This window comes from Phalacrocorax carbo, chromosome Z (assembly GCF_963921805.1).
Source record: "Phalacrocorax carbo chromosome Z, bPhaCar2.1, whole genome shotgun sequence".
In the NCBI taxonomy this organism is placed as follows: domain Eukaryota; kingdom Metazoa; phylum Chordata; class Aves; order Suliformes; family Phalacrocoracidae; genus Phalacrocorax; species Phalacrocorax carbo.
Genome location: NC_087548.1, coordinates 37,950,590 through 37,977,009, shown reverse-complemented (window position 1 = coordinate 37,977,009; position 26,420 = coordinate 37,950,590). Strand labels below are relative to the sequence as shown.

At 42.8% G+C, this 26,420-nt stretch overlaps 1 protein-coding gene across 4 annotated transcripts in view; it reads left to right on the top strand.

Moving 5' to 3' along the window:
* Positions 1-1,154: 1,154 nt before the first annotated feature.
* TJP2 (tight junction protein 2) overlaps positions 1,155-26,420 on the top strand; it is a 65,784-nt gene continuing 40,518 nt past the window's right edge. Inside the window, exons 1-2 of one of the 4 annotated variants that reach the window (XM_064438645.1) lie at positions 1,155-1,619; positions 14,761-14,881. The gene's annotated coding sequence lies outside the window, so the exon portion shown is untranslated. Of the gene's footprint in view, positions 1,620-2,268; positions 2,646-8,639; positions 8,754-14,760; positions 14,882-26,420 lie in introns of those variants that run through there. The other 3 variants (XM_064438650.1, XM_064438646.1, XM_064438647.1) reach the window with 3 other exon arrangements.

Below are 26,420 nucleotides of genomic sequence, written 5' to 3'. Positions count from 1 at the left end.
AGGCTGTTGTTGTTGGTAGGGCAAGGAAGGATTTGGGCCAAGCTGCATCATGTTGTGGCCCTTTAGGGGATGGTATTTTAACCGTACCACACACCACTATTTGTGATTGTAACCAATCAAGCATGTCCCAGTCCATTTTGCTGTTGAGGTTTTGGTTTGGTTTGGTTTTTTTTTTTTGAAGTCCTGTCTAAAGGGAAGAAAAATGTTTTCGGGGTTACATCCCCTTCTGTCCCAAGCTATTGTGTAAATTGTACTGTTGGCAATCATAATACAAAGACAAGATTTGTGACCTCTACCAAAGGATATAGCTAGCGGAAGCTGTTTCACCGGGGATAGAATAAACAGAGCTATGAACAATTAAGTTTTTAAAGAGTTATTAATTACAAACTTTTTTTGGCATTCAGGTTAAGGAAAGACAGACAAGTGTAGATGAGGAAACAATAGATGTTTGAAACAGTCATAATGTTGCTGCCCTCTCCAATTTGCTGAATTGTTTTAAAAATTGTTTGTGCCATGGTACTTAGGCTAAGTGATCAGTATTATAGTGAGTAATTTTGTAAGCATTGTTAGTTTCCAGATGTAGGCTCTTCTGCCAGCCATCAATTTTCTCTACTGTTTACTAAAAAAAATTAGGAATATGTTAAATATGTCAGTAGTATCACTCCACAGCATTTTAGAACCATTAACCAAGCGTTGTAAGGGCACTATAACAGAAGTAGCTTCAGAAAAAGTAAAAAAATGTAGAGAACTAACAGATGAAATTTTTAAACATTCATTAAGGAAACAGACACCCAGCACAGTGTAAACCTAATAATGTGACACATACCTGGAAGCAAGGCTAAATTTCCACTCCTTGTGCCTTGATTCTGCCTGAACGCAATATTGTCTTGCGTACTGATCACTGAGCCTGGCCATAGCTGACAGAAAACATGAAGTTACTGAATTAGTTGGTTTGGTTTGGTTTTTCCTCTTGGTTTTGCTGTCTGGGGCTGCAGCAGTCCCTTGAAGACTACTGTATGCACATGCATGTTAATTATTAACTATAGCCACAAGTTAACTGTAGCTACAAGCCGGCTTTTTCATTGCAAGGTCTGAATGCAGCATCATATTTGCTGTTAATAAAATAGGCCCTTTCAGTGCCTCCTTCCAAAGTCCAGCACCTTCCTGAGGAACTCTGTTTGCTTTATCTCATTTTCTGTATGAGACATACTGCACAAACACCATCTGCACCTAACGAGGAATAAACCAATCTGAATTAGGATTGCTGTGAAAATTTAGAATATTTTGCATCTCTTGAAAAGCTCGTCTGCCCTTTCTCACCGGCAACTGCCAACAAACCAGAAAACCTGCAAGTAGATTTTGTTACACGGGCCTGATACCAGGGAGGGGGAGTACAGTGTTTCATTTTAGAGGGGCTTGCTCCAGGTTTGACCGCCTAGGGGCGCAGATAAGGAATTCCTGGTGATATTGAGTGCTTTACAGTGCAGGAGAAATACGACTCCTGAAGAATTCTGTCAGAGCCGCTTAGCCTTGCCGTTCTCATTTCGGCTGTGGGACATCGGTGATGCCGGAGAGCTGATACCTGGCAGCATGGCAGCCTGAAGCGCAGTTCCCTTTTGGTGAGTGAAGGTTTTGGGAAGGGTATTGGTACCACTTGCAAGGCGAGGCTCGGTGTCTCGGCCTGGAAACGGATCTGCTCGGTCGTCTGCTCGCCTTGGGTGTTCCAGCTAGGGGTGGCAGTGACACCTGGCTCCCCGGGAGCCGCCAGTGCACACCGATGCGGCGAAGTCGTGTGGCCGAGCCTTTTCTGTGGAAATGGCAGGGGGTAAAAGCAGATTAGGGAGCCTGCGGGTAACACCACACCGCGTGTTTAACGGGGCTTTCAGAGGCCTTCCCGTCAGGACAGCTTAGATGGGCAACAATCCCAAGTTCCCAAGAAAACGTTGATGCAAACAGAAAAAAAGCAGACGAGCACAAGTCCGGGTGGCAGGGCACTACCAGAGCGGCGGCGGCCCGAGGGCCCGGCCCGGCCCTCAGCCGGCACCGGGAGCTGCTGCCGCCGCCCCAGGTTGGGTGCTTCGGGCAGTGCCGGGCGTCGGAGGTAAGCGGGGCGCTGAGCGGGGGAGACCGGACGGGCTGGGAAGAGCCGGGGGGGCGGGGAGGGGTGTCGAGGCGGCCGCGGCGGCCTCGCCGCGGTGACTCAGCGCCACGGAGCACCGGGCTGCGACCGGTATTTCCTGTTCCCCGTCCGCCTCCGCGTGTGTGAGAGAGTGTGTGTGGGAACATGGGCCGGGGGAACGGGGCGAAGTCACCCCCGAGGCGGGGCGGCAGCAGCGGCCGCAGGTGGAGCCCAGCCCGCTGAGGGGCCGCGCTGCCCGCTCCGCCCGGCCGCTGCCGCCGCCCCTCCGCTCCCCGCCCCACCTGGGGGCGAGGCCGGCACCTGCGGCCGGAGCCCGCCCCGCAGGAAATCGCTGGACTCGGTGGGAGCGGCCACAGCGGACCCGGAGCCGTACCCGGACTCGCCGCCGTCACGAGCCCGCTGCTGGGCGGCGGGACAGGGCACAGCAGAGGAGAGGAGAGGAGAGGAGAGAAGGGCACAGCAGGGCACGGCGCGCAACCCCAGAACCGGCCGCCTCCGCGAGTAGGCGAGTACCCCCGTGGGCGGGGCCGACCCCGACCCTGCGGCTCCCCTCTCCCCAGCTACCCTCTCCGCTGCTTCCTTCTCCTCAGCAGGTGCGGCGCCCCGCCGCCGCTGCAGGGAAGGGCCGCACCGCTTCGCCCTCTCCCTTCTTTGTGTTCTTTGGGGTTTTCTTACCCCGCCCCTTCCCCTGGCGCACTTTCTTTGCCGGCGGGAGCGGCCCTCCGCCACCGGCCCCCCGCCCCGGCTCCGCTCGGCGCCCGCCGCGCACCTGGGGCGGACTGGGCTCGGGGATCGGTTTTTCCCTAACGGGATCAAGCGGCTCCCGGCGACTTTTCCCGTGCTAAGTACTTTCCAGGAGAGTGCGATAGTGTGCGGGAAGCAGGGGAGGTGTCACTGGGGAGCCGGGGACACGTTTATCCGGGCCTGTACACCCCCTGTCCGGGGAGGGGCGATCCGAGCCCGCGGCGACGTGGGCTCGGGCTGCCTTTGTTGCACACAGAATTCCTGAAATCTTTGTGTTGGCACATCCCGAGCAGATTCCAGCCGTGCCTTTCGGCTAACTGGGTCAGGGGAAGTTTCGAGTTAACAGGGAACTGTAAAACAAAGGATCAGGCGGTTCCAGGAGCCAAGTGCTTGATTGCCCTGCTGAAGTGCCTTGTCGTCTCGCCTTGTTTGCGGTGCTGCGGCCCAGGTACATCAGATTTGCGTCCTGGAATGTCAAGGTTGATCTACCAGAGGCATGCCCTTGCTTTATTAAACAGCTCTGCCCTTACTTTCCACCTACTTCAACACCGTTTCCTCTGCCTACTTCTCCAGGATGAAGAAGTACACGCTGCCTGAATTTAGTTGAGTGAGGGTCATATACTCATCTTTCAGATCGGTTAGCTGAATAGTTTCATACCTCCAATGTTGCTTTCTAATAGTTACTTAAAATCTCTGAATAATCTGCTCCCTAGCCTCGATTTATAAACTGGTGTCGAATCCAACAGCTAGGACAGCATTTGAAAGCTGTCGGCCCTACAGCTGTGCTTCAGCAGAGGTTACCGAAGGTCTGCTTTGTTTTAACCTTTGGGTGTAATTATCAAAGTGGGATGGTTTGAAACAAGTGAAAATTATTTACCTTTTCTTTTGCTCAGCAAAGTTTTATTTTAAAGGTTTAGGACTGTGATTCAGCTGTGGTTCAGAGAGAAGAAAAGAAAAACAGATGTGTATGACTGACAAAATTGCTTCTTCTGTTTCTGGAGCATTTGTAGTCTAAGGATCCATCTGTAAGCTCTTCCAAGCAATGATCCTTGTCAGGACCCATGAGGTCTGCATGGAAAGGATCAAGTACTGGAAAGCATGGGAAGTTTGCTTGTGTAAAATGATATTCATTGATAGATCATCAGGCTGCTTGAAGAGACATTGAAATGCTTTGCACGTACTAAGCTTGGTCTGCCATTTAGACGTGGTCAGTAAGGCTTATATAACCTAGTGCGTATGAGGGCTTTCATCAGGCCTCTGAGGAAGCCTTCTGCATGTATTCGACTTTTAGGTGAGTTTACTGTTATAATTTCGTCCAGACTCTTATATTGAAACACCTTCTTATGCCCTAAACATTGCGTTCAAGTAGTGGTAGTAACTCCTCTTCCCTTTGCAAAAGTAAGTCACTATGGATTGGACAAACTGTGTCTGACTTCAGTTGCATTCTGCATTACCCTGCATCACTACATCAGTAACTGGCACTGTGCCCAGTGCCACTACACTGGGTCTTTCTGGGACTAAAGATGAGTACTGGCAATTTCGCAGTGGGGTTAGGATGATCCCAATACTTTGCAGGAACTATAATCTCAACACAGCTCTTCAGAATGAAGCATCAAAGTAATTAAGTGTCTGATACTTTTCTGATTGCTTAATACCCCCTTTCCTGGTTCAGTGTCTTCTAAGGACAACCAGGAAGTCTTTCTAAGCAATTAAAATAGTGTTTAGGCACTGGCACGGTTCACAAGATGCGACGTTATACATTTATAAAACCTAGATGCTTAAAAGCATCAGGAAGTTCCTGGACCATAGTAATCCTCAACTGGGGAATAGCCTAATATTCCAGGACTACTTTAAAGCTGATTTAACATAGAGCAAATTTAGATGGTAGCTTTTGCGTGTGTGTTTTAACAGTTACCCTCATTGCCTGTCTCCAGAACTTCCTTGTTAGGGTAAAGGAAACCTCTTGTTATAAGTCTGTTCTTTTAATTGCTGAAATAATAGTATTTGCATTCTCAATTATGGTGTCACTTTTGCACGCCTTGGCTGCATTGGTTTCATCCTGTTATAGTAGTCCTGGAACCAGACATTCTAATAACGGGAAAGAATGCACTGACATGGTGTAACAGCTACAGTTTGTTGAGGTTAGAGATTTTCAAGTCTGGTTTATTTTCAAACAGGTATGAAAATAGTCATTGCTGGGGAAAAAAATGAATTTATTAAATCTGACAATTGATCCTTGACACCAGCTGCATAAGTGAATGCCTGTGAATCTTAATCCCAAATTGCAGTGGATTCTGTGAACTCTGGAAGACTCCTCAAAAATGAGACAACCTATTTCTAAAACAAACCTTTATGGCAATAAGAATACAGAGTATATTTTTAAGCCTGTCTTCTAATATATGGATCTTGCTGTGGTAAAGAATGTTTGCAAATGGTGTGTTACCTACAAGATTGCAGCACCAAAGCAGGTATGACTGGTTGTGCATGGCTGTGCTGACATGCACCCCAGTGCATGTCGTCTTTCACAGTTAGAGGTTTGGTTGATTTCAGTCCTGTGACCAAGTACCCTAAGCTGTTCAGGAGCACCCAGAGAAGCACTCAGGTTTAATTTCTACACAGATTTCTCTCCCAGGTGCTTTTGTCAAAACAGAGCTGTTCAACCTGGGGGTGCTTTTCTCAATTACCTGGACTTACCCTCTTCCTCAGAAAGAGCAGCACTGTGTTAGCCCCCTATGTCTGCTCCCAGACAAAGTGTGCTTACTTCTTGTCCCGAAAGTCTTTGGAGCCTTCTGTAATGGTCTTTTACCAGTACTGGGATTATCCTAGTCCCACTTTTTTTTTTTTTTTTACCAAACAAAGCCTGCATTTAACAGTAGAGGGCTGAGGTTATTTTTTACTTAAATATTACATATTTAACACAGGTACTGACTTCAGTATGGAATTAAACAGCTTTGTGCAACAGCGAAGACCACTCCAGGTCATTTTACAACTTAAACTATTAATGCTTGCATTGTTTGTTGTTTTTTGTTTTCTTTTAAATCAGGTAATGGCTTTTTGAAAGTGCTGGTTGCTAGGAAATGTTGTAGATTTCTGTTTCAAATGAGAATGCAGACTGGGGCAACTCTTTTCTGTCCAGCATTAGATGACCCTTGTGGTTGTGAACGTATTTAGGATGTTTATAATCCAAGCCTAGTAATGACAGAGTGAGCTGTGGGAGTGCTGTACTGATATCTTGTATGGCATCTACCCTGGTGTGTATTAATCAGCTGCAGGCTTTGTTTTTAGGAAACATGAGCTACCCAAGCCTTTCTGAATTTAGGTCAGCATTGTCATTGTGTTTCTGAGTGTTGATCTCAGCTAACCATGATTCCTAATCTGGGAAGAAAATGAAACTCATTAGTGCAGTATTTTTCACACGTATAATGTGAAAATGACAAAAATAGTCTGTGATGCAGTAGTAGGGCCAATTAGAGGTGTGCAAGGAAAAATGTAAATCCTCTTTTGTTCCAGATTTTCCTGATGCCTGCTCCCTTTTCATGCTGTTGTCTTTGCTTCTGTTTTGTACCAGCAGTCCAGAATGGCTTTTGAGACATTTGTTTTAATTCCTTAAAGGTATGCAGATTATCTTGGATGTGGTGTATATATATGTGAAATGTCAGATTTAGGATGTCTAGTTAACTGTGGGTATGTTTTCATTAAACTCGGTGTGAGTTCAGATATTTTGAACCGCTTTAGATTCTTCCTCAGGTTGGCTCAATAACACCTCTCCCAAAAGCCTTTTGTTGTCTTTACTCTGTCATACCAAAATAATTCTTCAGCATCAGCATCAGTTGTGTTGATAAACTGAGCCTGAACTCAACAATGTTCAGCTTCATCTAAACCAAGGTTTCACATATTTGTTCAAGCTATTTGTTATTTGGTTTGCTTTGTTCGTGGTGGTTTTTTTTGTTTGTTTGTTTTTTGGGGTTTTTTTTGAGACATTAGAGAGGACCCATAAATCTCTCTTGCATGTCCCTGTTAACAGAAAGGCTGTCTGTAGTCTGGCTTGCTCTCTCTATTGTAACATCTGCATCATCATCTAGCTCTGCTTAATAGCCAGCAGATTTGACTGCTGGTGTCGCTAGCCTCCTTAGCACAACTTTGTATAAGCTGATTCTGAGAATCTCCAGAAACATATGGACTGTTCAGGCAAGGGATGATCTGTAAGGAGGGTCCAAAAGCAACTGCAGTCTGTAATGCGGTATGAAAGAAGTTTCCAGGTTCTCCTTTTCTCTTTCCATGAAACTATTCCCATCCCAAGTCTGATCCTTGATGCTCCTTTGCCTCAGATTGTTTCAACAAATCAAGCTTTATACATGCGTTGATTGTTTTTCAAGCTATTTCTTAGCTATATGGTCAGACAAAACACGTGTATGTTCTAGGAGTTAACAATTGTTTGTCATAGTTATTCTTGTCATCTGAGAAAAAGCATGTAGGAAGAGACCTTTGTTTCTTTGCTCTCTTCATGAGAGAATTCTTTGATATGTAGGTGTTACAGAGATTTTTTTCTGAGAGAAGAGAAAGAAAAGAATGTTGGCTCTTTCCAAAGATGGAAAGTAATTTGTGGCTACATTGGGCAATGGTTGTCTCCTTTGTAGTTGGGCCTGAAGTGACTGAAGATGTGATAATGCTTCTGTCATCAATTTTTACATGAAGTATGCTCTACATTTAATTAAAGGAGTATGACTCTGTTTTCATCTGTCACGGATTAGAGCAAAAGGCAGCTTTCGCTTTGATCTCACAAATGTTTCTTTAATGCAGAAGAGAGCTACTGTCATTCTTTACCCATTCCCTGAAATAGGTCTTACTTTCCAAACCATCCACTGCAATTGAGTCTACAATTTTAATGGTGTGAATGAAAATAAGCAAACTTCAGAACTGCTTTTGCAAAAGTAGTCTGTAGAATTCCAACCACGTTGAAATCACTGCCCCAAGACTGCAACTTCCCCTGCCACCCTTTCAGCTAAGGAAGCGCAGACTTTGGAACAGAGAAAGAAAAGCTTACGTTTTCATGGAGTCCTCTTCCCTTATAGCTGGCATAGCTTGGTAAGGCTATGACAAGTGCTCCAAGCCTTTTGGTACATTGCCACAATGCACTAAGTTAGATAGAAATGTGTGTTACTGGATTTTCTTTGTTTTGTAAACAGATTAGTAATTAGTGTGGCAGATCCACAGGGGGAAGGTTAGCAGAGAATGAAAATATAGTGAATAAGCAAAGAATCTTTTTAGCCAAGCTGTGAAGCAGTTTCTTGCTGTTATGTTTTTGGATATGGCTGAGGAATGTGAGTTCCTGAAGTTGACACAAATGCAGCTTTTCTTAGCAGCTTCGTTCTTAGATTATGTTTGTTTACTCCTCTATTCCCAGCTAGGAAAATTGCTCTGTGTTCTTTCCAATAAAACTTGGTGTTCGTTCTTCCTGAAAAAATACAAAGCCAGAAGAAGGGGAGTGGATGATAACTCCCCAGCAGGAAACAATGGATGTTTTAGACCTTTTGTTTGCTCTGCAAAAGCCATCCTTCACTAACAATGGATGTGCTAGCAGCTTTGAATTTCTGTTTTCAAATAAAGTTGAAGGAAGTTGATAAACTGTGAGTCATTCTTACTCCCACTAGATATCCGGAGATTTCATGAACCATTTAGCCAAAAGCAGTACTTGGGAGTAACTTGGGCTTATTGTGTGAGCTTGGCTGCTCTGTGTACAAGGCTAGTTGTGGTGCACCTATTCTATTAGAATTGATTGGCTTTGCCCAAAGAGACAGAAGATGGACCAGAGCTGCACTAAATGTTTTTTAGACTGTGCATAGGACTCTGGCTTTGAAAAGTACTTTTGGTAAGAACTGTTTCTTAGATCTATAAGGGGAAAATTTAGGGTTAGAAAAGTGGTAAGGTGGGGACAGAAAGAAGTACCAAAACTTCATAGGAGAAATTGTGGTAATACTGATGTTGCTGAGAAAACTGACTTTGGGGGAAGACTGGATTTTATCAAAATGTTTCTGCATTTAAGTAAAATGGAATATTGTCATGGACTGCTACAGTCAGCTAAAAACTGGAATAGTCAAAAAAACTGCTCACTTCTTATCGTATCTGTTCCTAGTCAGTACTGCCTCTGCAATAGAGCTGCCAAAGCTGTTAGAAGTCAGGATGCATGGAGGCTTAATGACGTTAGCTGTGCTTGCTGACTTCGAGTTGTATTTTGCTTTCATAAGCTTCTTAGTACTGTGTATGCAGATGATTGAAGTTGTAGTTAAGATGTGGAAAAGTAAATCTTTGCTTAATTTAAGTTCTGTGATTTTAACATAGTAATTAATCTTCTTAATATACCAGAAATTTTCAGACTGCATATTCCTTATGGATCAGCGTGCAACTAGGTAGGTGAAAACTAAATTTTTCCCTGACAGATTTTTTTGTAGTGGTACTCCCTGGATCTAAAAAAAATGCTTAATTTTGTTTTGCTCTTCTAAAATCAGTCCTACAGATTACTGTTTAGTAATAACTTGAGATAGTTCAGTGCGTGCATGTGTTAACATAACCTACAAATTTGTCTGAATATTAAACACCAAATACGGGTAACACAGGATTGTAATATAGCACCTGGCAATGGTTACATGAATTTGGTTGTTAAGAGCTGAATATTTTACAGTATAAGTAATGGAAACTTGTGGTGTTTCATCTTAGCAGTTTCTAAATAAGAAGCATGCAATATGAAGTCACCCCAACAGAAATACAGACATGTCTAATAATACTAAGGAATAATGAAAATCCGCAGTTTACAGAGGGAGTTGTGGCTGAAGTCTTCAGTCTTCCCATCCCATCTGTTCTTTTTACGTTTTTATCTATGTTACTGCATAAGTATATAATATCTAAAACATTCATATCTTAATATCTTAGTATCTAAGTGGCATTACAACAACATTTCTGTAGTCTTTTTGCAATCAGGTAAGTCTCCTGTAATACTGCAATTTGACAGTGTTGCAGCATTTCCAAAATATCACTGTTCAACATGTACATCTGCCTCCACCTTTGTAGTTAGTACTTGAGGTCTTTGGTGTGCAGTTACTTACCTCATCGCTACAAAAATTCTGACGTGGAAAGTGGCTTCTGGCATTGTGTGAAGCTCATTTGAATGACTGGTAGGTATCATAATGGGAGTCTATAGCTTTTTAAATTCTATACAAGTCACATAAGGAAATACTTCTCCATGCCTTTTCCGAACCAATCAGATGAATACATTGTAACACTTCCAATGTACAGAGCTTTCTGGTGCTGAAAGGAAAAGTTGAAGCCAAAGCTATTTTTGTCTGTCACACTGTCTGAAACAGTCTCAGGTTTTCTGCGGAGATCTCTCTTATCCCCTGGATGGATTTGACAGAGAAGTTACCTAGTGCTCCATTAGTACTTGGGAGATTACAGACAGCAGAGATTTAGCGAAGGATTAGTCAATTGGAGAGTGTACATTTTCTGGCCAGGCTTAGAACCATGATTGTCTCTTCAATCATTTTCATTAGTGTCTTATTCAAAGATCGAATTATGTAACAGTGACGTTTCAGGGGAATCTAGTAGGAGTTTTTCTTTGGTTTCTCTCTCCTGCTAACTCTTCAAGCCTGGGAGAGGGGGAAAAAGCATTATTTTTACACTTGAAATTCACAACGTGCTTTGAAAAGTAGCAGTTCAGATAAGTGAAGAGGCATGCTTCAGTTGCAGCATCTGTGTTTAGATGATAACTTACTGTGGTGGAACTCTTGAGAGAGGCAGGATGCGGTACAAGAAATATATAACTATTTTAGAAGCAGCGATAGGTATTACTCCCCTCAACAAGAGGGAGCTGCTTCCTGAGGGTAGACATGCAAATCTGTGGCAACAACCAGGGTAAGTGTTAAAAAACAATGAGTGAGTAACTATGGGAGAACCTGCGCTCACCTTGAATCATGCAATTTTAAAACTTGTTATCAGAAAAGAGGAGAGTCATTCACAAAACAGGTAGTCTTTTTTTTGTACCTTCCAAATGGTGTATCTTCTGCAGTTGTAGTTAAACTTTGTGGTTTCATTAGAGATTTCTGTGTACTTCTTGTCCTTGGCTAGTAGAATAAGTAGATGGTGTTATTTCTAAATGAGGAGTTTGCTGAAAAACAAAGAGGATAAACAGGTGTATACTCATCAGAATGAAAATTATATGGTTGGTTTGTGTTCATTGCTTACTACTAAGCTGATATGTGTATGTTTGTGTTGCCCCTCCCTCCCATTTAAAAATATACATATTTTGGTTTTATCCATGAGACAATTAGCAGCTTCTAAAAGTGGAGAAGGAAAACACTTTGTGTGTGCAACTTTCCTTCTCTGCTAGGAAGCAAGAGTTCGTTGTACTTAGGAATATGGTTTCCCTGAAGGGAAGTTTTAGTTACTAAAAGAGAAGTCAATTAAGGCTATTAATGTTCACAGGGCAAAATACTGAGCATTCTGGTTTTGTTAAAAACAACCCAGAGTGCTTTCTTGTACCACACAACTTGAGTATTAGGCTTCACAAAATTATGTTCATAACTGCTTCCCTCAAAAACTTAGAGTGTGTGTGAAAGGTAATTGTCGTTCTCTCCCACCTTCCCCTATATGAGTATCATCAGTGGATGAGTGTCTTCACAGCCCTTCTAGTCTCGCCTGTTTTTGTTATACATCAGAATGCTGTCACCTTGTTTCAGACGTTGGAGGGGAGTGCAAAATGTGAAAGGCTTTTATTCAAGAGCAATTAATATGTTTGTACTGGTTTGGAATAGTTTTGTGTAAGAAAGGCTTAAAAGCTTGAAGTAAAACTCTGGACTGTTTGGGTGTCATTGAACTTAGATTTACCCTGTAATTTTTCCACAAGAGACTTCCTTTCATGGCAGGAACAACAGTAAAAGCAATTAAAATACAGTGCACCATATGATTTGATTTTTTCAGTTGCATCACCAAACCCACAAAACCTAGTCTAGAAGATATGGAGATGACAACAGCTTCCAGCCTCTTACCAACATAAGTATTCTTCAAGTTGACCTTATCTTTCTGGAATCATGTTAATGTGTGGTTGTAGAGCTTTTTGTTAAAAATCTGCCCATTAGAAGGATTCTTAGTACAGTGTATTTGGACACAGGACAATGGAATGTCCTAAACTGTAACTTCCTTTGATTGTTTCATTTATCTACATGCCAATCTCTTTGAATTTTGCAGCCACTCTTTACATGTTGATAAAACAGTGCATGATTGCTCTTCATACGCAGAGGACCTGTGTTGGAAAGTAATGGTACATTCTTGCAGAATTCCTCTTTTTTTTCAAGAAGTTTGTTTGGCCAGAGTCACAGCTTGAAACAAGCCATCTAAAAATGAAACTTACTAACTTCAGCGTCCATTATTTTTTATTTTGTGACTGGAACTGCTTGGCTTTCATCTACTACTGAGTGTTAGTCAGTATCAAAGTGCAGAAGACACTATGCCCGTGATTTTTATTTCCAGCATCCTTAACCAGACATCTCCCTCCTTTCAGGGAGCTGATGGGATTGTTGTATACACGTGAAATTCCAAACTGGTTAGGATGTATTTGGATTATGTTTGGATTTGCCATTCCAACAGTTTCACAAAAGTAAAAAAGCTGTTGTCATTGGACTGTAGTAGCGATCCCTTTTATGTTTTCATTAAAACTTTCAAGGAACTAACGGCTGGTAACCAGCATTTGTGGCAAAGTGAACTGGGATTTAAAGAAAAAAAGTGCTGTGTTCTTTCTGTAGCTGCAGACTGCTATACAACTAGCACAAGTAAATCAATAACTCACTTTGCTAACATCAGCTTATCACTCAACTTCTAGAGGTACCCTGTATATGTTCATATAAAAAAAGTGTTTTAAAAGTGTGTGTGTACATGGGGTGGTGGTGTGGAAAACCCAAACCTATGAGACAGTTTCTAAAACCTAATACTTAATGTAGGATGTAGAGGTCCTCATCTGTCATCTCCTCACTGCACAAATTCAGCTGCATGCTTAACTCAAATACTACTTTCAGTCATCTCCTAAAATAAAAAATAGCATTAGAGTGTGATACCAGCTCCAGCACCATCACTTGAGAGTTGTGAAAATCCTGATTAAAAACCCAGGCACAGAAGAAAGTGGGAAAGGCAATGTTTTTTGCTAAGGCATTCATTTACATTTCCCCCAAATCAAAAGCATTATAAAGTATGTTTTTCTGCCTCAATTTTTGCTTGGAATAGTGACATGATTTCTGTGACAGATCAATTTTTATAACTTTTGGCATCTTCATGTAAAGGCAAAATGACGACCACAGTGGTAGTTTGGATTCAGCTTGCTTGTGTAACTTTCCTACAGCCACAAGGATACCATTTTAAGCACAGACTATGTTTGTTCATAATGCAGGGCACAGCACCTTTCTGCTCTTTGGTGATTACAGAAACACATATTAAGCATCCTTTTGTTCTGTGACTTCAGAAATCATGCCTTTATCTAAAACCGTAGTGTATTACTTTTAGGAATATGCTTTTATGCTGGAAGAATCAGCAGAGAGGAAAAAAGACTTACCAGTTTCATAATGTGGTATCTGGCAGCTGCTTGCATTTTTGAAGTTTTTGAGAAGTTACTCTGAGACGAAATGTGGGGTTTTTTTTGAAATATTTTAGAAGTTTTACGTTTTATTTTTTTAACCTGGGACCTCATTATGATTGCGCTTAGGAAAAAGTGGGTGCCACACACGAGACATGTCAATAAAATGTGTGGTAGACTTGTAGGAAATTGAGGAAGTTCTGCAAAATTCCAATATCTCTTCCTAGTGGCTCTCCTGCTATCTAGAAATGGCTCATGGAGTGCTAACCAGAATTTTTAAAAAACCCATATACATTGGAATGAGAATTTTAAAAACCCAAAAAACAACAAACCAACAAAACCCAAAAACCCAGCAAACTGAAACCTGTTACAAGTATGGGTAAGATACTCTTCTAGGGAAGTCTGGCTATATCCTTCTTTGAAGTTCAAGCACTTTAGAAAGATGCTCTTTGAGAGGAATTCTAATGGTGAAGATGTGTGATGATTTTTGTTTAAAAATACAACTCAGCAAACAAATCTAAGCACTGGCTTCTGTTTCCATTTATATCAAATGTTCCTCCTTCATCTTAGTTAAACTGTTCATTTTCTGTTTTCTTACACAGGATAATCAAGCTCTAGGACAAGGGGTGGGGGAGGGGAGGAGCCCTCTGACTGGGATGCTGAATGGAAGCTAAGATACTGCTTGTGCATAAGAGGGGTAGCTAAGGCCTGTTGAGCAGGGAAAGGAGTAGAAAATTACAGGGGAAATAGTTTCTTTTCTGTTGTTTGGCAACTGGAATTACCAGTTGAAATCACTGGGGCGCATGTATCTGATTGTTCTTACTGAGGTTATGCTTCTACTAGCTTAACTTCATACAATCTCATGCAAACTGAGCTATCCAACTAAGACTAAACTAAAACAAAAAGCCCAAATGCCTTGTGGAGAGGACCAGTGAAGAATATAAGCACGCTTCCTGTCTGTACCCTATTTAGTTAGCAAAAATGCATTGTTGCCTTGTGTTCAGGCCTACATGGGTGCTGATGAGGGACAATGCTTGAATTGAAGTTTGCAGTGTTGCTGCAAGTGTAAATATTGCCAGGTATCTCCTTTGTTCAAGCACTATTTCCACTTGATTGCCAGGGAAGCTAAAGCATGCCAAACTAAACAGGGAAATGTGTTTTATATCTTCTTTATCTCTAGGACTTCAGTGGCACAGGCTTCACAGTCATATCTTGTGATTATACTTAATGATATGATATTACTTAATGAAACTTTGTTTTTCAGGGAGCAAACGACCTCACTGCCATCTACTTGTGAGTGGGACTGGGAGCACAGCTTTACATCAAGCCCAAATCATCTCACAGCAAGCAGCGAGAGACACTCAAAAATCATCATTCCTCACAAGGTACTAGCCAAGTTGCAACAGTTAGAACTGGCAGTTTAAAATGACAGATTCTTGTCATGTGCCAGCTATAGTGTTCATTCCTTCGGCTATGTTTTTAAAAGGTTTTAAGAAGCTGTTCTTAAGTGAGCGATACGTTGAAATCAGAACTAGCTCTTTTGGTTTCCCGAAGCAACTTAGAATGAACACACTCACGATTGCTGAAAGCTTGGTGATGTACAATGGGCCTCCAGAAGAGGAGAGACTTCTACAAGGAACTCAATATTCTGCTAAAGTTATGCAAATAACAGGACTGTACTAGTTCATCTCTTAGGTAAACATTGGTAAAGAATGGATTTAATCTATGGTGACATCTTCAGGAAATAGTAATATTTAGCATGAGTTTAGGGATAAATAAATTACTTTAAACATGGAGGTTAATATTAATGGAAATTTCTTAGTGACTCAGTAGAGTCCCGGGAAACAGAATAGCCACACAGAGGGAGAGTTGTTTTGCTGCATATTTTCTTACAGTACATCATTAAGGTAAATATAATCTTTTTGGCATCTTAACCTCGCTTCTGAAACCTTTACTCAAGTGCTTCCAGAGAGACTATAAAACGCGTCCTTAGTTTTATGTGTCGATCAAAGATGCTTTCCTTGTTTTTGTAAGTCATTAACAGATGACAATTTTAAAAGAGCAAACAGCTTTTATGCTGGTGTGTTGCAAAACTATACTTGACTTAGCTTTCATTCTTGAGAGATGAATAGCTATTGTTGCTTTGGTAACTGACTTGGAAATGTTGATATAAATTGTCCTATCTTTCTAATTTGTGATAATCTTAACCAAAGCTACTCATCTGTTAATGTTCTGGGAGTGAGGAGAGAGGATGCTAGTTAATAAGACTGTAAATACATGATGGAAAAGCGAAGAAAAAAAAATTGCATTATATACAATAGGAAACAAGCAAAAGCAAGCCCTGTTCACTTAGGGCACTGTGTGTGGGAGAATATAATCCAAGAATATCAGTGAAGCATAGCTAGGCAGGAATGTCCCAGTTGACATCTGAAGCAGACTCCAGCAGCTTCCTCAAAATAAAAAACTTTTAAGAATATGGTGTGGTATGCAAACATTACACCAGGGAATGTGGATACTTGCAAGACCAACTCTTAGGGAAAGAAGCTCCAGAACCATGTATCCCCTAGAGGAAGATGACTAGGAAGATGCATCCAGCCACCTTGCCTGTGGGCTCCCAGGAGTTGTGGAACTGCCAAGTGAATAAGTGAGGTGGCTGTGTCCATCTGCTTTCTCCCTGATGATTGTTCTCACTATTCTCTCCCTTTGACTCTCACCAGCTCACTTCAGTCCTTCCTGAAGAGCAGCACCCAAAAGTGAGCATAGTACCTTGCTGTTACTGCATAGGGCTGCAGAACAGTTTTGTTCCTTTATGAGCCTGTCAGCAGGAGGTTTGCCAGTATAAATAGGATGGGGAGAGGCAGAGCTTTGAAGCATAGTTTTAGTGCTCTAAAGGACTAACATGGCTAAAGAACTGCTATCATAGTAAGTATAATGATCTCCATGAGAATGGGATCTTTATTTTCTTTACTGTGTTGTCCTAATTTGAGGTGTTAGACTTGATTACCATTTTGAAGTTTTTCATGTTGTAGGGCTTGATTTCTAGTGAGGGAAGGCAGATAAATTGCTAAAAGCTGAGGATTGTTTCACAACCTCGCAAGGAGTAGTCAAGAAACATGGAGAAGAGAGGAAGGAAGTGAGATGTAAGCAAAATGAATGTTCAAACAGAATGTGCTTAATGTGGTGCCTTCTCTTTAAAATGAACAAGTTGGGGGCGGGGAGGAGATTTTGTTTCAAGTGTTGATATGCACTTTTGTATGGTGTTTGGGGAGGAAAGAGGACGCGCTTGTGTGGCTTGGATCTGTTTAAACAACTTCATTATTTCATTCTTCAGAATAACAGTACTAGCTTTTGTAGCTTCTTAAATTAATAGAGGTCAAAGTGCTTTTGCCAAAGAAAGTTGCTTCAATTTGCATAGTCACTAGAGGACGGGCAGGGGTGTGTTCTGGCAGAATCACTGTTAAGGCCGTTTCACTCTTTAGCAATAGGTCACACTATTTCATTTGCTTGCCTTACTTACCAGTGTAATTTTCAAGACACTGCCGTGTAGTTTAAAACACTGGACAGATGAAAATATGTTTAGAATAAACAGGCTGTATTTCTTTATTCTCCCCACTATTGTTTTTATTGACTATTACCAAACACCACTGCATATTCTCATGATGCTTTTTATCTATCCTGTGAAACATGCTATATACCTGTATTTTCTGATTTACATGTTCTTTGCAGAGATGTAGCAACAAACAAAACAAGCAGTCTTGTGCTGGTTTTCAGCAGAATAAATCTGTGATGTGTGAGATCTAGTAAAATTGATGATTAATATTTTTAAACTGTGGAGAAAAATATGTTACATTACTGTATTTAATACTGTTAATAGCTCTAGTGCTGTTCCTAGTTGTTCAGCATATAACAGTGTGTGTCACAGTAAATTTTCTTCATTTTTGTGAACTTGAAATAGAGTTTATAATTGGCTTAGAACAGTGCTGCTTCTTGCTCTGAATCTTTATCTGCATTTTAAAAGTTTTTTTATTTTAAATTGATTTGAAGCATCTAGGTAAATCTTCGTGTCTAGGTTTAAAAAATAAGTCCTTACCATGAGAAGGAAATAGGTGGCCAGGTGAGCCACAGAGAGTTCTCTACTGTTGATTACCCCAGAAAAAGTATGTATGAAGTATGGGATATTGTATGCATTAGGCTCTGTATTTCTTCCAGGGACAATTGTACTTTCTAAAATAATAGCCTTAGAATTGCTGCTTTGAAACTGGAAAGTGTGTATAGCTGCGCATCTTTACACCAGATCAGAGATGGCAAACATACCAGACCCTGCAAGCTGCATAATCACAGGCTGTACTTCAGAGGTGGACACAAGGGGCAGGAGAATGAACATGTCACTCTGCTTTAAGCTGGCACTTGAGTCATGCAGTAACCCAGGAATGACAAGCTAATTCAGGTGGAAGGGGACCTCCGGAAGTTTCTAGCCCAACCTCTTGCATGAAATAGGGTCAGCTGTGAGATCAGAACAGGTTGCTCGGGGCTTTACCTGGTTGGGGTTTGAAAACCTCCAAGGACAGAGATGGTACAATCTCTCTGCACCCTGGGTCCATGGCTTGGCTGCCTTGATGGGGAAAACTTTTCTCCTTATATCCATCTCAACCTCTTGTTTGAACTTTTGCCCATTGTCTCCTATCCTCCCTCCACACACCACTGTTAAGAACATGGCTGCCTCTCCTCAGTCTCCTCCTGTTAGCCCCAGTGGGCTGCTGTTAGGTGTCCCGAAGCCGTCCATCCAGGCTGAACAAGCCCAGCTGCCAAAGCCTCCTTTTACAGGGCCAGTACTTCAGCCCCCACCAGTTTGGTGGCCCTCCATTGGATCCACACATGATAACAAGTGCCAAGACATTATTCATGGCTTCTCTAGTCCCCTCAGGATGGAGATTTGAGATTACTGTGCTGTACGTGTGACTTAACCCCAGTGTAGAGCTGCATGTTTGAACTGTATGTAGTTCCTGAGCAGTTCCAGAGCCAGAGGTCAGCTACCTACACATCCTCTAATCCTGAAGGTTGAATCTGTAGGGCCCAGTTTACAAAGAAGCAAACATAACTGGATTTATGAATCATTTAAGTAGGACTGGGCTGACTGATTTGTGTGATATTTGCAGGCTGATGACAAACAGCAGTCTAAAGAGATTGCCTGGAAGGGAAGGGGGAAAAGCTGTTTGGCAACATGGTATTTTTAGAAACTTCTACAGCGCCTTTCATCAGAGGATCATGAACACTTAAAAACAAAAGCAAAACCGACATCTCTGTTCAGACAGTTCAGCAACTGGACTAGCAGCCTACATTCCTAATACCTCTTGTTGAAATCAGTTCCCAGTTATTTAAGGAAGTTGCCTGTTACTAAGTGTTGAACTCTAACATTTAAGAGAAACAACGGATTGTTAGAGGGGCCAGTTAAAAGGCTTGATGGTGGACGGGAGGCGGAGAGAGCCTGAATCACAACATGGTAACTAGTCCTAGTTGTTGCAGGCAACTTGTTGAATAGCCTTACCTGGTTGGCAGGAGGAACTATAAGAGGCAGGTGCTAGTTTTAAGTTTGCGTCCTGTAGTGTAGTGTTAAAGGGGTGTTCCCACCACTGATACTGGAAGCAGCTCAACTGCTTCATTCACAGTAGTATTACTCAAGCCACAGTAAGTGATCTCTCCCAGCTAGTGCTTATACAGACCATAGATTCAACCTGATTGTAGGCAAACATCATCTGCCTTGATTACTTAAACTGAAAATCTCAATGGGAAATATGGTCACTCGAAGTTATTTGCATGTTAGAGTTAATACCAATTAATCTTTCCATGGAATTTAATTTTAAAATCTCTACACACCTACATAATGTTTCATGAAGTCCCCTGTACATGAAACTGCTTTGTACAGTTATGGCACATGCAAAATAGCTGGTCCTAAACACTGCAGAGGACAGAGCTGCACATTTATAGCCCAATTCATGTAATTTTGACACGTGTTGGTACCCAGCCTTTACTTTTCATGACGCAGTGTCCCTTTCAGGACTGACTACAAGTACCTGCACCTCTCATTTCTATGGGAGACAATGAGTGAAAAGTGCATGGAGCTGTGCATCCAAACACTCCGAAGTGCTCAGAGACCTGTATAGATGAACAGATCATTTTGCTGGGTCTCCTGCCCCTCTTCTGCTTGTGCTGCTGTCCCAGGTCAGTTTTGGCTAGTTTCTAATTTTTCTGTAGAGTCACTCATGATACACAGTGCAGAGTTTTGTGGCATTTAAGAGAAGCTGAGACAGGAGAAGTTATATCCAGTTATATACTTAAAGATGAGCTGCTTTGAGTTGCGGTTTAAGGGTTTGGGTTTGTTTTCCTTTGTCATGGAAAGGGAAAGGGGATGCTGTCCTCCTGTGGAATAGCCATTAGGTGTATTGGGTGCTCTGAGTACCTGTTCTCCCTTTTCCTGCCACAGGAGGCAGGAACTTGTGGTGCTAGAGGAGTTCCTGAAGCTCTTGTCACTAGATACACTGCTATCTGGTATCTTTGCATTTTTGGTTTAGGTGGCATCATCCTCCCCTCATAAGGCCTACCTACATAACCACCTTGGGAGGATAGCTCAGTCAAAGGGCAGAAAGTACCCAGGAAGGCCTGAAAGTTTGTTCTTTGGGGTCGAATTGCAGGATAAGTGACTTGTAAATTGTGGTTACCTTGATAAGCCCATGTCATCAATATGGGCATCTGGGCACTTCGCCAAGCTCTAGCATGAGTGCTAGAGGTTACTTACTGCTCACATTTGCAGTCTGGCATGGGATGATTTATCTGCCCATTGTGGCAGAGTAGCTGTTCGGTTTGAGAAAAGAAATAAGAAAGCAGGAAAAGATGTGTCCCCTCTGTACTCTTACAAGTGAGAAATTTTATGGACAAACATGGGAAATTTGCTAAGCCCAAATGTATTGTTTTCCATCTGTTATTGCGGGGAAACTGAATGGACACAAACTCGTAGGCCCTTCCCAAGTGATGATTTGTTGTAAGAGACTGAAAATCAGCCTCTTTGCTTGCATAACTACTCAGTTCCTGAATCTGTGTTGCACTTACCTAAGTGTGTTAACCTCAGTTGGTGCCCTACAGCTCAGGGAGGTATAGCCTGATAATCCCACTGTTAAGCGATAACACTGCACGGCTTTGATAAAGTCATAGAACATGCCAAAAAGAGGCTTTAGGTCAAGCCACAGCTTTTGTCTGAAAGAAGATTTAATCTTCCTTGGCCTTGGAAGGATAGGCAGAGCCTTACAATTGCTCTGGCTGGCACTGCCTGCACTCCCCAACAAGCTGTGGGGGAATCTTTATCTTCTGCCAGAGACTGTGTGAAGGAAGATGGCTGCAGGATGCTGGTGCTCTACTTTATGCTGCCACAAATTTGATATGTGTGTGTTGAGAGGCTGCAGTCAGAGGATCTGGCAGCTTCTCCTTTCCCTGTCCCACCCTATGTCTGAAAACCGGTGTCTTTGAAAAAGTATACTGCCACCTGGCTAAAACCAAAAATTGTTTTTGCATCTAAAACTACGTAGTTGTCTGCAGCAAAATGGTACTGTATTTTATCAAAGCAAAACCCAGCTCATGTTGTTTTCATTGTGCCTTGTCATTTCAAGGAGGTAAGTATTGGACAGTGGCTTTCTCTCCTGATGCTGTGGCGTAATAATCCTGTGCTGGTGTTGCCAGCCGGTGCTAGCCCTTTGGAAAGTTATCTCCAGACTGCCGAGATATACAGAAGCACTCAGTGGTGCAGAGAGTGGCAGCTGTTTTGCCTTGCCCTGCTGTGTCTCACAGGCATTCTTGATGCCAGATGCTATCACAGAACCACCATGCATGTGAGGAGGCTGGCCCACTGCACTTCATTTTTCCGAGTGATCTTGACTTTGGTGTATACCAGACTGCTAGTGTTGTGACGAAAGTTGGATGGTATCACTCACTTGTAAAACTGAGAGGAGGGACCAGATGAAAGAAGAACAAAGTTCATGCTTTGGCATTTTTCTGCCTTTCTGTCTCCAAATTTGAGGGTAGGCCATACAAAGTAACATGCTGTTCGCATTCTTTTTTTAAAGCGTTGGCTTAAGAAAAGGTTGTCCTTGTTCTTAATTTCTTCCTTCCAAGAGCTGATTCAAGTATTGAATCATCCACCCAAAATAATATAACTCCAGAAAGACAGTAGCACTGGGAAGGCACTCTTTATTTCTGAATACAAGTGTGGCTGAACTTCTGCCAGCCTTCTCCTTTGTAGTGCTTTTAGTGACCATTTCTGCAAGCTTTGGAATACTGTTGCCTCAAGAACACGCCTTTTTAAAAACATGTAATTATGGCCTCAAAACCAAGCAATCCAGCCTATGAATGAATAGCAGCAGTGTTGCATTTTGAGCTGATGTGGAAGGGCTGCTAGGTGGTGGGAAGGAAACATGTCTAAGGCCATAGGCTTGGGGAAGCCCCCAGGTGTGTTAGGGGGGCTTTCCAATCCACATCCTCCTAAAAACACCAGCAGGAAAGGTAGAATTGACCAGTGGGCTTCTGTTTGATGGAACAGGGCGGTGGATACTGTCCAAAAACCTCACATCAGGAACACTGCCTGGGCTGGTGCCACGGGGCCCATCCCTACCGTTGACTCTGTGACAGGCGTCAGCTACCGGCTGCTGTCAAGGGCGAGAATACAAGAAATATTTTTGTAAATGGAGAATAACAATTCTTTTCTTCCCAGGGAGAAAGGATGTTTCTCGTCTCCCCGAGGCGTTTGCGGGCTGGATTGGCTGGCGGCGGCCGGGCCCAGGCAGTACAAAGTCGCTCTGTAGCGGGCTCCTCACTGCTGCCTTTGTCCCCGGCGGGCTCCGGCCGCTCTCCTCCGGTCCTTTCCGGGCCAGCGGGGCCCGCCGGACTTGGCCGCTAGCGCCTGGGGCCGCGGCCGGCGGCGCGGTAGGGCCGGCTATGTTACTATGGGAGCGATGCAGGGCTCCGCCGGGAGCGAACCACGGGAGCCCGCGGCAGGGGCGGAGCAGGTCGGTAGCCTCCCCCCGGCCCACTACCCTCCTCTTCCTCCTCCCGCCGGCACTCTCCGCCCCGGCCGTGGTAGTGCCCGGCTCCCCTCCGCGGACGAGGTGGGCTCCGCGACGGGGCGAGGGCTGTGGGGCGGACCGCAGGCGGGGGTCCTCCTGCGGCACAGAGTAAGGATCCTGTGGGGGCGCGTACGGCTTACGGGCAGGTGCCAACCAGCACCGCGAGCCCGCCCGACCCACCTGCGGCCGCGGCGGCGGCGAGGCGGGCCGACACCCCCGCCCTGCAAGTGTGACGGGGCGAAGGCGGCCGGGACGTGCTGCGGATTTGTTCGCTTCGTCCTCACCACCCCGGGCTGGCGGCGGCGCTGCTGGAGCCGGAGCAGGGTGGAAATCCTGGGGTTTGCCGGTGAAACCGGAGCGGGGAGCTATTGGGCTGCGGCGTTCGGCTGCCGGTGCGTGGGCTTGCCTCCGCCACGCTTGCTTGTTCCTGCCCGCCGGGGTGCCGCAGGGCTAGATGTGGGTTCGTGTTTGAAACTCTGGTCGTGCTGAGGATGCAGGTCAGTGTTCTAGCCCTGTGTCTGTGTAGAGACAAACTCCCAAGTCTGAAGAAGATCCTGTTCTCCCTCTCCTTGGCCCTTGCTTTGGTTTTGGGGTTTCTTTTTGTTTTTTTTTAAAAAGACTTGAAGTTCTATAGGAAAATCTGTCTTCCTATACCTGTTGCTGAACTGCAGTAATCAGTACAGCTGTGGAGCACCTCGGAGTAGCAAGCAGCACCCGTCAGGGTGGGACAGGCCGTGTGATGTGCGTGCTGGAAACCAAATTTATCTAGAGCCATCTCCCCCATCCCTGCTAAATGTGGATGGAAGCCATAAACAGAACTTATTTATGTAGCATAGTTTGTTTTGTGGCTTGTAGAATAATTAGTACTCTAAGAATCCTTTTTGTATATGGAGTCTCTGTGTGTTAGCCAATATCTCCTATTGCGCGGTCTGGGTATTTATTGGCTATCACTGAACTACCAGTTGATTCTCTTATGTGATTATCTCCAGAGTGTGTGTGTTTTGGGTATGTTAGGGTGTTTTGTTTGAGTTTTTTTGGGAGGGGGTGTTTTGTTCTGTTTTTTTTTTTGCTGAGGCTTTTGGGGTTTTTTTCCTACCACAAAGGTTGTGCAGTTGATCAGGGTAACTATTCCACTCTTACTCCACACTTCTTTTTCTATTATCTTCATCATCTCCTCTACTTGTTTCATCTCTTCTGAATCCATCTTGTAAGCTCTTTGACACAGATTCTATTGTATTTGACAGTTCTGTTGCTGCAATACCTTCACCTACTTACGTAGGTGTATTCATTTGCTCAAAGCTCTGGTGAGAGAAACATAAATATCCATGACAACGTGTTGATGACTTGTTTTGCAGGGGTCTCTCAGCGATAAGGTTTAAATGTGTTGACCTGAGATGAATGGAAAGCCTGACTATGTACATGTGAGCTATTGTAGTTCACTGAGCTTGTGTTTACAGATGTACAATTAAATGTACGCTTTACATGGCTAAATAAATCATAGTGAGTATGGAATGGTTCCTGAAATAAGAGACCTTGCTCTATATTTCAGCAAATGGTGTACTGGTAGACTGTGTTGTCAGTCTGCTCCCATTTGCCTCAAAGAGCAACATTTTTTGGACCTGCATTTGTCAATATTGGTGGAATACTTGCCCTTTTGTAGTTAATGGGGACACTTTTGTTGGCTTAAAAAATGTGGGCTGTCAGGCCTCTACTTGAGTATACGGGGTTTCTTCAAACTGTTATAGGGTCTGCCTTTCATGTAAAGAAATAGAAACTAAATGGTTTGGATGCAGCTTCTTTTTGTTTCACAGCTCTGACTGAGTCCATGCACGAGGGACATAGACTGTGCTGGCTGTGAATGCAGTGGCAGCTTCTCTGTCAGCAGAAAGAGAGCTTTAGCTGATCTTTCCTCTTGTCTGTTGTTTGAGACTGTGAGAAAGCTTGTTTCTTACACACACTGAACTTAAGTAGGGAGAAATTGTCAGTGTGGCTCCTTCAATGGTTATATTCCTTACATTACAGTTAGTAACAGGACCACAATTCTGTTTCTTCTATAAATATGATGGTTTGTTCATTATTTTGTAGAAAAAGACAAAAAAAAAAATCTGGAGAGATAGCACAACTCTGATTACAAGCTTCCTCGTTATTTTTTTCTTAATGAAGTTATGTAAATAATATAAAATCTATTACTATACCAGGAATTCTATTTTTCACAGCTTGTGATTATTAGAACTATAAGACAAATGAAGTTTCAGCTGACATTAGAAACAGTTTTGGAGTCCTTCGTGTAACATAAAGTGATGAGTTGCTGTATTTTTTTAGGAAGCTGATGTCATTGAGGCTTTGGGAATCTGTTTTTTGAATGACCAAAACTCTATACGGTTTATGAGCCAAATAGTATAGTGTAATTAATGACTGTGTTAAAATTGCAAATTAAATTAAAATTACTTTGTATTTTAAAACAGTATTTGCAATGTATTTCTTACCATTAAAATGAAGAACTCTCAAAAAATTTTGTGTGATCTGTGCTGATAAGACAGGCACATACTGCAGATACCATCCTTAAGGCAGAATTATGTTCTGAATGCATCTTAGCTGGGATGTACAGTGGAAACTAATACATACATGCAATTATTCTTGATGCTATGTAAGAATAAAGCATCATCTAAAATGCAGGAGAGATGCCTTCATGAACCCTCCAGGCATCTCTATCCAGTAACTTAAAAATAGAATAAAGATGAAAATGCTCCATCAAGGCCTACAGTGGTAGCAGCTAACTAAGCAGGCAGATGATTGTCAGCAGCTTTCCAGGTATTTGTGCCTTGTGCTGTGCCCTGCTAAATAACCAGGGAGCAATATCTTTTTAACATCTTCTGCTGCTGGAGTCTCTAGATCTGAATAACTATACTGCATTAGTGTTTCACAACAGAATTTTGGATAAATGATTCTTGTTGAAAAACCACAATATCAAAAAAAAGAAAAAAATTGCAACAAATGAGTTGTGATTGAATGGATTCCTTACACAGCTGAAGAAGCAATACACCTATCATTATTTATTTATTACTTAATAATATATGTACTCAGCCTGCCGTATCTTTCCCTTGCATATGCATGCCTATTCTGTGATGGGAAAGCATTTCAGATGCTCACCCATATGATTTTTAGTCAGTATTAGCTTTTTGGAGAGAATGCAGGATGTCCAGGTAGACTGTCATTCCAGGCTCCACAAAGCTGTGAGAGGCAAATTGTTGGTCTTTGACTAAACTGAGCAGTTTGCTGCCAGGGTCAGTGCATGGCATTGATTGCTCTTCTTCCTATGTTCCAGCACTGCAAAAATCTGCTGGGTAATGTGGGTTTCTTCCAGTGGCCAGGTCTGGGGGTCCTTCTGTCCAATCAGTGTTTCAGGAGCACTTTGAAGAGTTGCAGGACAGGATGAAAAACAATTTATATTTTTGATTACTTTGTTTTCCTAAGTAGTTTTTACACAAGAAATAAAAAGTGGTCAATGGTTTTGGTTATTCTGTTCATAGTGTTAGGTTGGTACACTTTTAAAGTAATTGAAGTGACAGTAGCATAGCTGATTGGTAGCATGTGTGAACATGCTCCTTAGATGATGCCATCAGGACTTCTGTTTCTGTATAGAATTGTATGTGCATTGTTTTGTCTGTGGACTACATAATGGTTGCAGTTTGGCTGTAAATTTTTGGTTTTTAGCACCTAAAGTTTCCTGAAAGTCTTGCAGTTTAGCATCAGAGTAGGGTTGTTGTTCCTGACCCAGTAGCTTGGCAGGAACTCCCTTTCAGTTGCTGACAGTTGA